At 41.4% G+C, this 8,827-nt stretch overlaps 1 long non-coding RNA gene across 1 annotated transcript in view; it reads right to left on the bottom strand.

The window, feature by feature from the left end:
• Window positions 1-400: 400 nt before the first annotated feature.
• The window catches only part of LOC138756274 (uncharacterized), a 50,037-nt gene continuing 41,610 nt past the window's right edge, over window positions 401-8,827 (bottom strand). The window contains exon 3 of the long non-coding RNA XR_011352938.1: window positions 401-559. This is a non-coding gene — a long non-coding RNA (uncharacterized lncRNA). The remainder of the gene's footprint in view (window positions 560-8,827) is intronic.

Genomic DNA, 8,827 nt, shown 5'->3' with positions numbered 1-8,827 from the left:
TTAAGATAGATTCAGCTAATGATTGTAACAGCTTGAGGAAGGCTTTTTCCCCTTCTCAAAGGTATTTAAGGATGGGCAATAAATGCTGGCTTTGCCATTGAGATACCTCCATCCAAAATATGAATTTAGTCAAAAGCAACAATTATTGTTTATAACATTATTATTTATTCTCACAATAAATTACTTAAAGTTGTTAGATCGTTGTACTGGAATAATATTCTTTGGATCTTGAAAGTTGTTCAGCAAACTCAGCAAACAACCCAAAGGACTTAAAACAGATTATTGTACAGCAATACACCCTCCTTAATTTAACTAAGATTCCAAGGCACTTCTAACACAAGTTATCAACTGAAACAAGGAGATTTAAGGGTACAGGTGCATACTTACCTGAATGTGTTGATGCAGGTGGACAGGGTGGGGAAGAAGGTGTCTGGTATACTTGCCTTCATCAGTCAGGGCACTGAGTATAGGAGTTGGGGTGTCATTTTGCAGCTATACAAGGACACAAATCCTGTTCTCCACAGTTCCAGTTGCCTTGTTATGGATGGATGTAATTAAACTGAAAATAATGCAAAAAGTGATTCATGAGGTATTACTAAGAAGGCTTAATTATAAGGAGGTGCTGGAGAAGCTAAGATTTATTTTTTCCCTGGAACATAGAAGGGGTGATCGTACACAAAATCATGAGGTCTGAAAATGAGGTGAATAGTCACCGTCTTTTCTCCAAGGTTGGGAAAACTAGAGGGAGTAGGTTCATTGTGATGGGAGTGAAGATCTTACAGGGAACTGAGGGACAACTTTTTTCCCACAGAGGTGGTGGTACCCGGAATGAGCTGCCAGAGGAAGTGTTAGAGGCAGAGACAATTGCAAGGTCTGAAAAACAGTCAGATTAGGGAGAGATGGGCCAAGCACATGAATAGAACTAGTTCAGCCAGACAACAGGGTCAGCGTACATGAGTTGGGTCTGTTCCAGTGATAAGTATCTCCAAGAATTTGATCCCAATTCAAGGAAGGGAGCAGAGAGAAAGAGAGGCTGATGGAAGAAGCTTGGAATCTTGGCAACTCAAGAAATGTCCACCAGGGACAGATTGATTTACATCAGGAAGTTGGAGGATCACAGGGATATCAGAGGGTTTCAGAGCTCATGAAAGTTCCAGAGAAAGAGTGCAGAGGTGGGTACAATATTCTCCATCTTGACTGAAAGTCAAAAGATGGTAGAAATCCAAAACAAAATCAGAAAATGCTGCAAAATGCTCAGCTGCTCAGATGCAGATTCAGGATTCAGATTAATTGTCAGAGTACATATATGATATCACATACAACTCTGAGATTCCTTTCCTGAGTGTGAGGCAGAAGTGCCACGTTGGTAGTGCCAAATAACTGTACACAATGTACACATGTAAACAAATAAAGAAATGTAAACAAATTGGGTGATATGCCATAGATATGGACCAGACAAGTGTTATACTAATACTGGGCTTTTATTAACAGACTATAGCCACCTCCATAAATCTTCGTCCGCGAAGCCAAGCCAAAGAAGAATAGCCACCACTAAACTGGCCAATGGGAAAGCATCTCCATCTGTTATATGAGTGGAGTATCTCTACAGCCATAGCCAATAGCAAGCAGTCAGAATAATACACCACCTCCCCCCATTACATCATCACATTGGGCAATGCACAGAACAAAAAAAACATTGTGCAAAAGAAAAAAAATCCTTAAATGAGTCACTGATTGAGTTTATTGTTGAGGAGTCTGATGATGGAGGGGTAGCAGCTGTTCCTGCACCTGATATTGTGAGTCATGAAATGGAATGAGAGTTTATCGTCCTCTACAAATGAGCATATACAGATGCAATGAAATTCTCACTTGCTTCAGCCACTCAAGTATATAAAATACACTTCTGAACAATCACTCTGCATCTATTCATGGCTACTTGTAAGGAGCTATGGACCTGGATCCCGAGATCCTTCTGCACATCAATGATTTTTAGGGTCTTGCCATTAACTTAAGAGTCCCCTTACAATTTGACCTCCCCAAGTGCAACAACTCGCAATTGTCCAGATGATGATCATTGCATGTCCACAAGTACCATGTACAGATGCACCAACATTCTTACTTGCTGCAGCCATAGCGGTACGTAAGGGACACCAACTACAATTACCACTATGTGCCAAGACAGACAAAGTTCTGCCTATCCTCCTGGGTGTTTTCAATTTTTTCCAGTCTTTCCATTCTGCATAAATGCCCAAAATAGGTTCCTCATCACTTGCATTTATATAGTGCCTTTCTCCAGTGGTTACATTGTTAGACAAACAGCCAGAGCTCTGGACCATTGAAACAGAAACACGAGTTTGAGACACATCATGGCAGTTGCGGTATTTAGCTTCGTGATTAAATAAATCAGAAACAAATTCAAAGCAAACTAGTCTCAGCGACACTAATCATGAAACCACCAGATTGTCATGAATAACACATTTTCACTAATCCTCTTCTGAGGAAGAAATCTTACCCAGTGTGTCTACATGTGACTGCAGGCCCACTCATCTTTGTTGCACGTCCAGTTTAGGAATGGACAATAAATGCTGGCATTACCAGCAATATCCGGATCTCAGGGACAAAGAAGCAGGTGTTTCCCCAATATATTTTATGCAGTGTGTTGACTGAAATAATTTCAGGAGTCAACTTGTGCATTGCAAGTTGCCACAAGTATCAGTGATTGGTGAGGATCCAGAGACCAAGGTCCAAACTCTTATATACAGTTGTGGCCCTGGATTTTTCTTGCTTCCTGTCAAGAGTGCAGACAGAGCTTCAACTGACATTTAGTTCAGATAAATGGTGGCTCAGACCAGTATCCAGTAACTGTTTGTAACAAGAAAAGAGGGATCTGAAAGGTCATTCTTTTACTACCTCTGTCTTGCATAAGCCAGCCTAAACCTTAGCCCTCTGGAATAGGACAGAAGTCCATGTACTAATGATGCGGAGGGGTGTGTGTGTGTGTGATAGAGAGAGAGATCCAGAAAGAAGAGAGTCTGAGAACAGAGAAACAGATAGAGTGAGAGAAAGATAGAAATGAAAATCTATTGATTGAGCTGAGACTAATTCCTAAAGCAACCTCCTTTGAAGAAGACCGCAGAGCCCACCTCACTGACAAAAGACAAAGGAGGAAAAACCCAACACCCAACCCCAACCCACCAATTTTCCCTTGCAACCGCTGCAACCGTGTCTGCCTGTCCCGCATCGGACTTGTCAGCCACAAACGAGCCTGCAGCTGACGTGGATATTACCCCTCCATAAATCTTCGTCCGCGAAGCCAAGCCAAAGAAAGAAGAATTCTAAACATATCAGAATTCTGTAATTTTAAACTTATCTATATTCCATTTACACATCATACTTAGATAGGAATACTTGGATAGGAATTTGCATCAGGGCACAGTAAATATTGGTGAACAGACAAAGAACACGGTGTCTGGTCAGGTCCTTGAAAAGTTCTAACACCACCTTGTTCACAGGACTGTCATCAATGTGGGCACAGCTTTCCAAGTAGAAGCAGCCCACAATCACATGGAGCCAAGGTCTCATGTTGCTGGTTTTCTTCATGTTGAACAACCAGAAAGAGCCAGGCGCTACACAACAAAACCCACCTCCACTCCCTTCAGTTGGGAGGACACTAGGAAGGGTCGGGGTCAGCTTACACACAGCAACCTCTTACAGACATTTGCAGCTAGGTAATCTGGTTATTACTTACAAGGTATGTAATTACTTTCTTACAATTATTTACAAAAAAGCAATGTAAAACAGAACAAGGCCAAACATGAAGATATCTCAGGATTATTTACTGGGGTTTGCAGAAAGAATTTTGTGGGGTTTCAGGTCTCAGGCCAGGGTGGAGGTGATAAGGTAATCTCCTTGTAAGTTTGTTGAGTCAGTTTACATAGATTGACTCAACATTGTGAGCCAAAGAGCCTGTACTTTGATGTAATATTCTATGTTCTGTGTTCTAAAGAGGGTTGAGAGAAAATTTGATAAAAAAGTGTACAGACCAATTTAGCTTTACAATGAGAGTTTATTGTCATATTCATAAATACAATGTACAGATGCACCAGAATTCTTACTGTGGCAGCCACAGTGCATAAGATACACCAGTAGTAATTTATAATAATAACATAAATTAAATTACAACTATCTGCTAAGACAGATGTATAACAAGATAAAGATAAATAAGTAAATATTCTCATTTAAAGTTAATATAATAAAATAAATAACATTTAAAAAACAAAAGACCGATTATCTAGTAGTCTCAGTGTAGGTTAGGGTTAGGGTCTGGGGCAATAGTTTTAAGAGACGTTATGTCTCAAAATACTGATAGACCTACTTGAAGATGTGACCAAGAAAGGTGATGAGGGCAGAGCTGTGGATATATGGATGTTGTATGTATAGATTTCAGCAAGACGTTCAATAACATTCCATACAGTAGGCTGCTATGGAACGTTCGAACACATGGAATCCAAAGAGTGGCACCAGAATGAATAGGAAATTGACTGAAAGGAAGAAAGCAGAGGGTGATGATTGAAGGTTGTTTTTTTTTGAACTGGATGCCGATGACAAGTGATGTGTCACAGGATCCGGTGCTGTTTGTCAGCTATATTAATGATTTAGATGAAAATGTACATGGCATAATTAGCAAGTTTGCTAATTATGGCACTAAAATAGCTGATATTGGAGACAGTGAAGACAGTTGCCGGAAGAGGAGGTTGAAGCAGGCACTACTGAAATGTTTGAAAAAAAATTGAATGGATCCATGGATAGGATAGGCTAGTGGGATATGGGGCAAATGCAGACAGTTGGGACTGTGGTGGGTGGCATATTTTGGTTGGCATGGACAAGCTGGGCCAAAGGGCCTTTTTCTAGACTGTGTGACTATGGCTGTCTGACTTTATTTGAATCTTTCCACCATCTCCCCTCACAATTGTCGATACGTATGTGTGTTTCCCTCCATTTTCTGAACTTAATGATCAGCTGCTTAGTTCTGTTGAAATTGAAGGAGGGGCTGTTGTCATTACACCATGACACCAAACTCTTTATTTCCTTCCTATACTCTGTCTCGATGTTGTTTGAGATCTGGCCTACAACTGTGGTGTCATCTGCAAAGGTATAGATAGAATTAGAGCTTTTTTTTGCCACACAGACATGACCGTATAGGGGGTACAGGAATAGGCCAGCAGGGCAAGCTTATAATGAAAGTGGTGTTCTCACTAATTCTCAATGATTGCAGAGGAGTGGGTGCTGATACCCATATCTCAGAGTTCAGGGACGAGTTTATTTGATACTGCAGTGTTGAAGGCAGAATTCCGGTCAACAAGGTAAACTCTGACATGCGAAAGACAGACAGAGACTGCAGATGCAGGAATCTAGAACAACAAACAATCTGCTGGAAGAACTCAGTGGGTCAGGCAGTATCAGAGGGGGAAAAGGGATGAAGGGTTCCAGCAAAAACATTCACCATTTTTTTCCTCCCACTAATACTGCTCAACCCACAGAGTCTGACACAGGTGTCCTTTTAATCTAGAACTTGTAGAGGAAGTTATGGTTTGGCACAGCACTAAAAATTCACAGGCATCATGCAATAAAATGTTAGGTGTTATTGTAAAGTGTTAGTTTGAAATAACATAAAATTAATGTCAGTTCAAGTGAGTTTCCTTGATTCCTTTGGAGAAGGCAATAAAAAATGCAGCCTGTGCAGTCAGCCTGAATCCATAATTTGCCCATTAAAATAGGCATCCACAGAAATCTGGAAGTTCCTATCAGTCTCATTGCAAATACCATAACCACCAGACAATCTGTCATGATGATTTATTTATTAATTTATTAATTCATCACCTAAGGCCATCACTGGTATTTGTTGTCCATCTCGATTTGTCCCTGATGCCTTCTTTGCTCTGATCGTTCTGGTGAAGGTGTTCTCTAAGAGACATACCAATCCCATTTCCAAACATGTCCTCTCTCGCATCCCATCAATTACCCCTGATCCTCTTGCCACACATTTGCACAAAAGGCCATTTACAGTCACTGATGACACCTTTGGGAAATGGGAGAAAACCAGAGAAAATCCATGTAGTCATGGGAGAACACACAAACTGCACGAGTGGTCAGAATTCAAAGTATCTGGGGCTGTGAGACAGCACACTAATCCACAGTGCTGCACTGGTTTAAGTTTAATTTGTCTCATTATACCCAGTACAATGAGAAGGATTCTTCTGTGGTCAGATTGACAGGTTAGCTCTGACACTGATATAGCCATATAAAGTAGAAAATCACAATTGACAGAGTTAAAACAAAATAAAAGATCAATTAGGTCAAAGCAAGGGCACCACTGTTAAGGGGTTCATCCAGGAACCGGATGCTGCAGGAAGGAAACTGTCTTTCAGCCTGTTGGTGCACATTTTTGCATTCTGGGGCCTTGATGGAAGGAGGGAGAAGAGTGTGTATCTGGGATGTTAAGGGCTCTTCAGTAATGTGGCAATGCAAAAAACGTACTGGAGAAACTCAGCAGGCCACACAGCATCCATAACAAGGAAAGAATAGCTGATGTTTCAATCTTGAGACCTTTATCAAGTACAAGCAAAAATAGGCAGGCTCCTGAACGAAGGAATGGGGAGTGAGGAGGAGGAGGAGGAGGAGGAGAGAAGGGAGGAAGGGGCAGGGGGAGGAGCACAGGTTAACAGGAAAGAGGTCAAAGGTAAATACAGCTGAAGTAGAAGAGAAAAAAGCTGAAAAGTGATTGGATGATAGGAGCATAGGGTAGCTCTCTTATTGGAGAGGGATAGGGAGAGGGGGGAGTAGCAGGAAAGAAGAGGGGTAAAACAAGAGAGGGTTTCCAGGGAGGAGTTTAACAGAAATTGGAAAAGTTGGTATTAATGCTGTCTGGTTGGAGAGAGCCCAGATGAAATATAAAATGTAGTTCCAGAAATTTGCAAATGGTCTCAGTTTGGCAGTGCATGTTGTGTGTCCCAGGCAGTGGGAGATGTAAATGGAGTCCACACAGAGGGGAACCTGCCATTGGTGGTGCTCCACTGCCCTGGTCCGAGTGGGCGTCAGAGATTCAGGTGCAGCTGGAATAGCCTGCAGTGAGTAATCACAGTGCATTTTGTAGACAGCACACACCGCAGTTGCTGTCTACAGGTGGCTGGAGGAGAGGCAAGCTTTGTCCCCAATACCTTGGACTTCCTGAGTCTTCTTTGGCTTGGCTTCGCGGACGAAGATTTATGGAGGGGGTAAAAAGTCCACGTCAGCTGCAGGCTCGTTTGTGGCTGACCAGTCCGATGTGGGACAGGCAGACACGATTGCAGCGGTTGCAAGGGAAAATTGGTTGGTTGGGGTTGGGTGTTGGGTTTTTCCTCCTTTGCCTTTTGTCAGTGAGGTGGGCTCATACTTCCTGAGTATGAGAACAGCAACTATACAATAACTATGAACCTCAACCAAAGGCAGGAATTATAAATGAAGCATGTAGTTTAAAAGGATTCAGGTCAGACGGAACCAGGCTTGAGATGGGAAATGGGAGAAAAGTTTTTATAAAAGACACTTTCTCAAAGAGTGTAAAAAAGATGGAATAGAAAAATGGCATCTTGAAAACACGAAGTAAATCAACTTGACATTTCACTTCACTTTGAAGCCAAATCAGCACTAACAATACATATTTATCATTTATTTTACACCGCTTTCTCTCCATCTCTCTACATAAAACAACCAGCTTGGTTTGTAATTGCAGTAAATTTCTTCTTGTGGATTGCACAAAGATAGGGTTGATCCAGTGAAATTAAAATCTCCTAATAACTTCGATCAATGACTTTGTTTAATTAAAAGCAGCTCTCTGGCTTACAGGCTTCCTGCTTCTCTCCTTTGAACTGTGAAATGTTTGGAATTTCCAGCAGAACAGTGACTCTATGGCCCAATCCCGAGATCCTCCGTTAATGTTCCTATCTGTTTCCCCCAGATACCTCTCTGCTTACCCCACCAAGGATGATTAAACGGAGCCACCCCACTGAGCCAAATGGAGTGAAGTGAGCTGATAAGACCTGCTGCCTTTTCCTGTGCCACAGATCAGGAGAAGCACTGGGTCCTCACCATAAGAAGCCTGATTAGAAGCTGCTTAGTTGAACACAAAAGAAATATTGGGATAATTATTGGACGCTGGGAGGGGGTATGAACCAATGACAGGATTTAGAGTGAAAAATTGAAACGGTTTCTGAAGTCGCTAAGGATTGTCCCTTCTCATGCTGCAAAGGCTTTGAATTAATAATAGCTGCTTAAGCTCTGGAAAAGCATTCAAACTTTGACGAATATATACACCATTAACCCCTTGAAGCTTCAAACTTTAATTCAAAATCCCCCCCGTTTATAACAATGCCCACTAGTTACTATGCAAATTTCTATAACAGTATAAAATGAATAAATTCCCCAGCCTAAATAGAACATATGTAATTAAAGTCTAAGTTATATTTCCAACCAGCCCACAGAAAAAAACTTAAATACAAAACAAACACAAAACACACAAGACTCACAAAACTTCGATCTCAACTGCAGCAAAGATCATAAATAAAATTCAGTTTGTTTGGTAAACTGAAGCCAAAAGATCTTTGAGAGAGAGAGAGAGAGAGAGAGAGAGAGAGAGAGAGAGAGAGAGAGCACAAAATTTGAAGTTGTCTTGTGTTGCTTGCTGGATGTTGGATGTTGTATGGATGTTGTATAGATCCTTCTGGCTGCCTTCGGAATGTTCATCCTTTTAGAAATCCCAACATTCTAAACTGTCCTCCAGGCCATGACCTGG

This window comes from Narcine bancroftii, chromosome 3 (assembly GCF_036971445.1).
Source record: "Narcine bancroftii isolate sNarBan1 chromosome 3, sNarBan1.hap1, whole genome shotgun sequence".
In the NCBI taxonomy this organism is placed as follows: Eukaryota; Metazoa; Chordata; class Chondrichthyes; order Torpediniformes; family Narcinidae; genus Narcine; species Narcine bancroftii.
This window is presented reverse-complemented; position numbering and strand designations above follow the sequence as displayed.